Below are 9,715 nucleotides of genomic sequence, written 5' to 3' on the forward strand. Positions count from 1 at the left end.
TTTTTGTTGCAACTCATTGAGAGGCACGGGGAGGGAGAAAAGGCCGAGAGTCACTGCAGGTGATTCATTACTTGCTGTTTTTTGGTGTTTTGGTTGAATTGTGTGGGGCAGGAGGGGCTGGGACCATCACCCACCCCCAGCCCAGCTCTGCATCCCCTGATCCCCCAGCCCGGGGGGCCTGAATTCCAGAGCCACCCCCTGAGTGCACAGCGTTTCACGGGAGCACTTCCCTGATTCCCATCCCTGATTCCCATCCCTGATTCCCATCCCTGATCCCCGTCCCTGATCCCCGTCCCTGATTGATCCCCGTCCCTGATCCCCATCCCTGATCCCCATCCCTGATCCCCGTCTCTGATTCCCGTCCCTGATCCCCGTCCCTGATTCCCATCCCTGATTGATTCCCATCCCTGATCCCCGTCCCTGATCCCCGTCCCTGATTGATCCCCGTCCCTGATCCCCATCCCTGATCCCCATCCCTGATCCCCGTCCCTGATCCCCGTCCCTGATTTCCCGTCCCTGATTTCCCGTCCCTGATCCCCATCCCTGATTGATCCCCATCCCTGATTGATTCCCATCCCTGATTTCCATCCCTGATTCCCGTCCCTGATTTCCCATCCCTGATTCCCATCCCTGATTTCCATCCCTGATTGATCCCCGTCCCTGATTCCCGTCCCTGATTCCCATCCATTCCTGATTGATTTCCATCCCTGATCCCCATCCCTGATTCCCGTCCCTGATTCCCATCCCTGATCCCCATCCCTGATTCCCGTCCCTGATTTCCATCCCGATTTTCAGCATTTAAATGTCACTGAGTGAAGCAGGAAGCCGGGGCTGGACACGGCCTGGCAGAACCGCCCACCTCATTTTCCAGTCGGGAATATTTGCCCTCCTGCAGCCATCCCACCGCTTTGTGCTGCCCAAACGGGTCCCCCGCGGGCTGGGATAGATCCAGGAGGGGCCATTCCAGAGCTTTTCCCTCTTTTCCACGCCGCCCCCAAGGCTGACACGGTTGTTTAAGGAGAGTAAAAATAGCAGGGTCAAACCTCTCCAGCCCCCTCAGCATCCTCCTCATCCCTCCCTGCATCTGCATCTTTCCCTGAGGATGCTTCCCTGTGGAACACACGGCCCTGGGCTTGCATCATTCCTGGAAAAACAGCTGGAAGGGTTTTCTCCCGTTTTTTAAAAAATATTTTCTCCCTTTTCCCCATTTTTTGACGGCCTCCTACCTGGGTGATGCCCTGGCCAGCCCCAGTTGGGGTTTTGGATTTTCCCCCAGGAAAATTCTGCCTGCAGCCTGTTGCACAGGGAATCCAGGGAATACAGGCTCCTGTGGACAAACTGGGGTGGGAAATGTTCAGTTTGGTAAAAATAGAATGTCTTCAGATGGAAGAGGAGAATGGGAGGGAAATGGGAAAAGTTTTGGGGCTCACTTCCACTCTTCTGACCCCCCTAAAATTCCTGGGACATGTGGGACAGCAGGGAAGCAGCCAAGGTGACCTCCACAAAAACTGGGATCACCTGGAATTCCTGGTAGGAGGGCAGGAAAGCAGCCAGGGCTCATCTGAAATTCCTGGTGGAATAGAAAGCTGTTGGGATGCAGGCAGGAAAACTGGGATCACCTGGAATTCCTGGTGGGATGGAAAGCAGTTGGGATGCAACCAGGAAAAGTGGGATTACCTGGAATTCCTGATGGACAGGAAAACTGGGATTACCTGGAATTCCTGGTGGGATGGAAAGCAGTTGGGATGCAGCCAGGAAAACTGAGATCACCTGGAATTCCTGGTGGACAGGAAAACTGGGATCACCTGGAATTCCTGGTGGGATGGAAAGCAATTGGGATGCAGCCAGGAAAACTGGGATTACCTGGAATTCCTGGTAGGAGGGCAGGAAAGCAGCTGGGGTGCGGCCAGGGGTCATATCTGAAATTCCTGGTGGGATGCAGGCAGGAAAACTGGGATCACCTGGAATTCCTGGTGGACAGGAAAACCGGGATCACCTGGAATTCCTGTGGGAGGGCAGGGAAGCGGCGGATGATCCCGCCTGGAACGCTGCAGCTGGCGGCGCATCCCGGGCTGGGTCACACAAATCCTTTCACCTCCCGCTCCCGGCGGGGCTCGGGATGCTCCAGGGCAGCCGGGGCGGGATCATCCCGCCGGGAATCGCCGCTCCTGACTCATGCCACTCGTGTGGGAGAGCGGCAGGGATGGGAAAGAATCCGCTGCTATATTTAACCACAAATAATAGGAAGAGGTCGAGCTGTTGGGCTGAGTTGTAAATAACAGCGGGATGAAATCACGGCACAAATCCACGCCTGGATCGGGGCAGCCTCTGGAGAGCCGGCATGACTAACGAGGAAAAATGCTGGAAAACACGAAGAATTCCAAAATGAAAAAGGTTTTGGTTATTCCAGACCGACACGGGGATCCTTCCAAGCGTGACAAATTGTCCCGTAGTGGCTTTTAGGAGATCTCAGTGTTTGTGTGTCCAGCTGCTCCCACCCAGCCCTGAGGGGCTGCTCAGCTCCCCCCTGGATCCCAGAGGGATTCCATGTGGATGATGTGGGATTGGGGTTTCAGCTCCCCCCTGGATCCCAGAGGGATTCCATATGAAAAGTGTGGGATGGAGGTTTCAGCTCTTTCCTGGATCCCAGAGGGATTCCATGTGGATGATGTGGGATTGGGGTTCAGTTCACCCCTGGATCCCAGAGGGATTCCATATGAAAAGTGTGGGATGGAGGTTTCAGCTCTTTCCTGGATCCCAGACAGGTTCCACATGGAAGGTTTGGGATTGGGGTTTCATCCTGGAATCACTTTTAGGAGTTAAGATCATTTGATTCAGAGGAAAAACAGCAAATCATCCCGTATAGGAAGAGATGCTCATTATTTGTAACTCCAAAAGCCTCAGCCAAAGTCATTGCATGAGTGGGAGCCTTTCCATGGAATCAAGGGAATAAAATCCTAATTATGAGGAATTATTGCAGAGGGAAAACCAGTCTAAGCCAATCTTTCTAATGCTTCTGTGTAGCAGAAGGAATAAAGAAGAATATTTCAAGTGTCACATGTGAGCTGGAAGCCTGAAAATCCATTGATACCAATATCATTGCCCTGATATTTCTACCTTTCATTTATTGGAGAAAATGGTGTTATATAAATATTTTATACATAAAGTACAGAAATAAATACAGAGTGGATAGCAATGAATAAATTTTATTTATTTATTCGATTGGACTGATTTATTACAGAAAACACATTTCATTTCTGGAGGACACCCAAACTTGTTAACAGCCTGGGAAGGAATCAGAGTTCTCCAGGAGGGTTTCAGCCTCTCTTTCTCACTTTCCCTGGGTTTTGAACAGTCCAACAGCAAATATTTGCTGGCAGAGGGGATTTCTGAGCTGTGAGGTAATGGCTGGTGGAGTTTTTGTACATTTGCAGAGTCATCTCCTCGGGTTCTGGGCCCTAGTGCAGTTACAGATGTGCTTGAGGAAGGGGAGCTCAGCCTGGGGAGGGATTGCAGCAGCTCAGAGCTCAGGGCTTCCTTAGCAGCTTCTCTGGGACTTCCTGCAGGAATATTATCTGTTTTGTTCTGTTCAAAACGATTTAAGGATTATTTTGGCCTTGGAGGAGATTCCCACCAGGCTGTGTTTGATTATCATGGAGTCCTGGAATGGTTTGGGTGGGAAGGGAGCTCAAAGCTCATCCCATCCCACCTGCCATGGCAGGGACACCTCCCCCTACCCCAGGCTGCTCCAGCCTGGCCTGGGACACTTCCAGGGATTGGCAGCCACAGCTTTTCTGTCCAGTCTTCAGTGCAGCAGTGATTTGCTCCATAATTCCTACAAAAGCCTCAATTACCACAAGGTGTGGATCTAGTGATATTAAAATATTGCAGCTGAGAGTGCTGAACCTGTTCCTATCACCATCCAAAGCTGTGCTTCCCTCCATCAGTCCATGGGATTTTTACACCTCCCAAGCACATGAGGCTTTCAGAGTCTTCCCAAAAACCCAAACCTCATCATGATATTTTTTTCCTGAGTATTTTTCCCATATTTGAGGGAAAAACACACCAAAGGAAACTCAGATGTGAAGCATCACTGTGCATTTTATGGAGCAGATTTCCGTGGGGGAAGAGTTTGGAGCTCCCCAAATGCCAACAGTCCCAGGGACAATGACACCACCAAGTGATTTTTTTGTGCTGTGTCAGCACTTTGGCACCACCTGAAAGGTCTGGAAGTCGAGCCTTAATGATCTGCTGCTCCAAAGGGATCGATGGGTTTCTGCAGGGGTCATTTGCAGGATCAATAGTTGTCCATCCCCTGCAAAACTGCAGAAAACCAACTTGAAAGCTCCTTCCCAGAAACAGTGTGATGGCTCCAGGTTTTACCTGACTCCAGGGAGTCTCAGAGTGGGTTTCCTACAGATTTTGGGATGGGGCAGGCAGGATGTGGCCACTAATTGTGAGTTTATTCCTGGTCCTGCCCCAGTGCTCTGCTGTGCTTGGGGGACAGAGAAATTCCAGCTTGGATGGAGCTGGGAGCAACCTGCTCTAGTGGGAGGTGTCCCTGCCCATGGAATCCTGAGGGAATCAGAGATCCCTGCCTGCCACCACATCCCACACTCCCATTCTCCACAGATTCCCAAATGTAGCAGCTGAGCCACCTCCCCAAGCCCCCAAACCCACAGAGGGTGCAGCCCCTCATCCACAGGCACCCAGGATGAATCCTCTGGCCCTGATCCCTCCTGAGCCTCTATTCCTGCATTTTCCCAAGCCAGGCATGGGGGCAGAGCTCAGCTGCACACCAGGACTGGAATTCTGATTCCTTCTTGTGCCCTGCTCACTCCAGCCACAATTTTCCTTGTCTGCTGGGACACAGAGCTGCTCCTGAGCCACTGCTGCAGGCTGAGCACCAAAGCCCAGCTCACAGCACACAGGGCCAGCCAAAATGTTGGCTTTAACGAGCTATCAACAGGCTTTAATATTTCATGGAGCTCAGAGGGAGTCCCAGCTGATGAGAAATGCTGTTAAAAGGCTGAGCTCTATTAACAGCCAGGCAGGTTTCACCAGGCGCCTGCTGTTTACTCCCAATTTATCTCCAAAACACCACATCCCTTATTGTCAGCTCTGGAGGGAATGTGGGCCCTGGAACTGCTGCTGGAGCTGCTGCAGAACATCCCAAATCCTGCTGGCCATGGGCAGGGATGAGCCCCCAAAGGGCCCCCAAAGTCACCCCCTGTGTGAGATCAAGCAGCTGGGGCTGCACCCACTGCTGGCACCTCCTCTCCCAGCCCCTGCTGCCTTCTGCAGGAGAAATGTCCCCAAAGTGAGGAAACAGATGCAGAACAAACCCCTGAAATTCACAGACAGCAGTTTCTCCTTTTTTGCCAGAAGCCCAGAACCACCAACACTTCATTCCTCAAACTCCATATCACAGCTGAGAATTTTTCCCCTCGTTTTTATCCCTGAGCACTCTAAAATGTGTCATAAATAGAATTACCCCAAACTGGGGCTGACAGCAGGGGAATGGCTTGCAGCTATCAGCAGTGAAATCATCACCAGGCGAGTAAACAGGACAAAGGAAACAAATTTACCCCACGAGAGGCTCACGTAGGTGGGTCAGCAGCTGCCTATCAGATTTGGCAGGGACACCTAAGAGGAAACCAAGCAGAAAGGGTCTGGTCAGCCTTTGCCATGTTTGATGTTAGTCAGTTTTTCCATGATGAGAGCTCCCTCTCCTCTCCCTTTTGCTGGAGTTTTGTAATTAAGCTGAAGGTAATCAGCAAACCACAGGGATGAGGGGCTGTGCTCGTGGGGGTGGGTTGGGACACCACTATGAAACCTTAATGGCAGCAATAAAACTGAACAAAAATGAAGAAAAAAGTCTTACAGTGCCTGCACAGCTACCAGGGCCCCAGTCTGTCAGTGCCTGCTCTGACACTGTTGAACCCCTTTTTTGCTGCAAAATCAGTGCTGGGCTCTGCACCTTGAGCTGTTCAGATATCCCTTACCCTGATGACTTTGGGTACTGCTCATCCCTGCACCCTTGGGTTTACCCCACATGCTCAGGTACTGCTCATCCCCACTCCTAAGGTGCCACTCATCCCTCTGTCATTGGCTCCTGCTCATCCCTGCATCCTCAGATTCCCTCTCCTATCCTTGGGTACCACTCACCCCCTCATCCCTGGCTCCTGCTCATCCCTGCATCCTCAGATTCTCTCTCCCCATCCTTGGGTACCACTCATCCCCACATCCCTGGCATCCCGCACCCCGCCCTGCACCGCTGCCCGCCGTGTCCTCACACACAGATCATCGCTGTCAGGGCTCATGATTCGGTGCCGGGGCCACCCCTCCGCTGCCCCTCGGCTGCTGGCGGCGTGCCCCGGCCCCATTAGGCCGCGAGCGGCCGCCAAATGGCCGCATCAATATTTGATGCGGATCAAACGCCGCCGGGCGCGGATAAAGCGCGGCGCTGCGGGCGGCGAGGAGCGCAGCGGCGATGGCGGGCGGAGCGCTCCCGGGCCCGGGGGTCTCTCCCGGCTCGGGGGCGGCGGAGGCTCCCCCGTGGGTGCCCCGGGCGCGGTGGCTGGCCCGGAGGCTGGCGGCGCTGCTGGTGCTGCTGGCGCTGGTGGCCGCGGGCTGCGCGCTCCGCCGCCGCGCCTGCCCCGCCGCGCCCCGCCGGCCGCGCCCCGCGCCCCGCCGGAGCGCCCGGCCCGCTCCGGGCACGGCGGGCACCGCGGGCATCGCCGCCCTGCCCGCGGGCATGGAGCTGCCGCACCTGCCCAGCTACGAGGAGGTGAAGAACCTGCCCAGCTACGAGGAGGCGCAGCGCTGCCCGCCCGAGGAGCGCGGCTGAGTCCCCGCTGCGCGCCCGCGGGCACCGCGCGGAGGGACTGCGGGATGGGATCGTCCTCCCCCCCTCATCCTCCTCATCCTCCTCATCTCCTCATCCTCCTCATCTCCTCATCCAGCCTCATCCTCCTCATCCTCCTCATCATCCTCATCCTCCTCATCCTCCTCATCCTCCTCATCCTCCTCATCTCCTCATCCTCCTCATCCTCCTCATCCTCATCCTGCTCCGGAGCCTCGGGAGAGACAGCGGACAGCTGTCCCAGGAGGGATGCGGAGCCAGGAAGCAGCAGCGTTCTCTGGTGGGACAATGGGGATCGCGGGAATGCTCCCACACCGCAGGGCGACCTGCAGGACACCTGGTTCTGCAAAAGGATGAACAGGAACATTTGGGATTCCTGGGAATGCTCCCACACTGCAGGAGGAGCTCCTGGACACCTGGCTCTGCAAAGGGGTGTGCCAGGGACGTTTCGGATTCCTGGGAATGCTCCCACACTGCAGGAGGAGCTCCTGGACATCTGGCTCTGCAAAGGTGCCAGGGACATTTGGGGTTCCTGGGAATGCTCCACGCCGCAGGGTGACTTGCTGGACAGGACGCACCAGGGACATTCGGGATTCCCGGGAATGCTCCCATACTGCAGGGTGACATTCTGGACACCTGGCTCTGCAAAGGGACCTTGCAGGATTCCTGGGCACCATGGAAGGATGGGACACACTGCCCGGACCCACTGGGGCCCTGCAGGACACCAGGAGCACCTCGGGGACACGGCACAGTCCTGCAAGGAGTTCCACGAGGAAGGTGACCTGGGGACATCCCACGAGGAAGGTGACCTGGGGCGTCACCTCCAGTGCAAGGACATGGAGAGAAGGGAAGAGCCCAGTGCAGCATTCCCAGCTGGAATTCATTCTCACCTGGGCTCGTGCTCCCCAGGAATTTTGGGATTTGCTGTGTGGACGGCACTGGGTGATCCCCACCCCCACGGGTGCCAGGGGGAGCTTTTGGGACAGCCAGACCAGGTTGTGCCCCTGGCTGGGCAGCAGGGGAAGGAGAGAACCCCTCCAAAACCTACAAATAAAATATCACACCTCCAGCTGCCTGCCTCCTGCTCTCAATAAACGTCCCATGGAAACCTCCCATGAAGGCAGAAACCTCAAAACTGCATCACCCTCAGTGCCAGCAGCCCTGGAGGAGCTGGGAGTGCCTCAGTCCCTCCTGAATTCCCCCTCTCCTGACAATGGGGCTGCCTGGTGCCCAAGCTTCCATTAAAACCCTTTTTTATTTCCTTTCCCAGCTTGACCTCAGCACTTGGAGCTGAGGATGTGGTCGGTGCAGGAGCAGCAGCCACGAGCACTTTGCTTTCTGCCTTTGGAAGGTAATGGCAGAGAAAACCTGCAGCTTTATTTAAAATACAGGTTAGAGCTGCTCAAAACTGCAGGGCTCCAGCTAGCACAGGCATTTCTTTATAAGTAAAATAATTCTTGCAGACCTTTCATGAAAAACACAGAAATATTTAAATATTTTGGGTTTTGTAGACCCATCCCCTCTGTCTCTGAAGGCAGCAGCCCATCCAATATCCCAAAATTTTTACAGCAGGGCAAAGGCACCTGAATTGAAATTAAAATGTTAAATTCCAGTATTGGAGATTTTATAGCACAAAGCAACCCCTGATTGATTTAGATCAAAAAAAAAAAAAAAAGAAACTTTGGAAATAGAGATTCTCTTATGTGATCACTTCATAAAAATCTTTTTTTCCCCTGGCTCTTCCCCATTCCCCAGAGTAAAATCTCATCTCTCTTATCATGAAAATAAAGAAATGGAGGCCTTAAAATGTTTAATAAAAACATGTTAAAAACAATATAAAAAACATACCTATAATATAAAAAATAGAAAATTGCTTCTCTCCAACTTCCCCCCCAGCTGTAGGTGATACAAACTTTATATTTATAAAAATATCTATTAAAATTTCAGAATTAAACTTTAGGAAGCTTCAAGCTTTTCCATTATTATTTCTAATTTTAACTATTCTGAAGTGAGTAAGGCAACAACCACCACAGTTTTTCTGCAGGAAGTGGTTCCACATAATCTGTAAAATCAAATTTTCATGTCAGATGATTCAAACCTTCCTCCTGTTCCTGTCCCAAAGAGTAAAATCCCACAGATCTCAAAGTTTTATTCCCTTAAAAACCAGAAAAAAGATATTTTGATTTTTCCTCTGAACTATTACAAATAGCAGATTTTTAAACACCCACCTGAACTTTTACTTTTACATCATTTGAGGACTTTATTGTTTTTCAACCTCCCTTTTTATAATCAGAGAGGATTTACTGTGGTCAAGGGTAAATGAAGTGAATGGACTCAACTCCCAGCCTGCAATGGCAAAATTTGGGATATTTTTGATTATTGATCCATCAAAGCAGCACCTAAACCACTGAATTTTAATTGTGTTAATTAATCTCTGTTTCTTTAATTGCTTTATGATGGTTTAAATCAAGGAGTAATTAAATAAGAGGGATTTATTTTAAAATAATTTCTTTTTCTGGGCAATAATGTAACCAAAATGTACCTGAACCATCTGTATATTCTGCTGTTTATTTTTACTTAATACTGAAAATAATTGAAAACAGGTAAAAATACAATGCAAAACTTTGGAAAACCCAGAAAAACCAGCTCAAAATTGCCTTGGCATGGGTGGATTCCTTGGAATTATAATTCTTAAAATCCCTGCCACAATGCTAAAAAAGTCAGATATATGATAGTTTTTTCCTGACAATATCCTGAAATTCAGATTTCATACCCAGGGTCATAACTGTATTTAGATCCTGAAATAAAAGTGCTTTTCCAAAATATTTTGTTTTTTATTTAACCCCAGGA

The sequence above is a fragment of the Oenanthe melanoleuca genome, chromosome 9 (genome assembly GCF_029582105.1).
Source record: "Oenanthe melanoleuca isolate GR-GAL-2019-014 chromosome 9, OMel1.0, whole genome shotgun sequence".
Lineage (NCBI taxonomy): Eukaryota > Metazoa > Chordata > Aves > Passeriformes > Muscicapidae > Oenanthe > Oenanthe melanoleuca.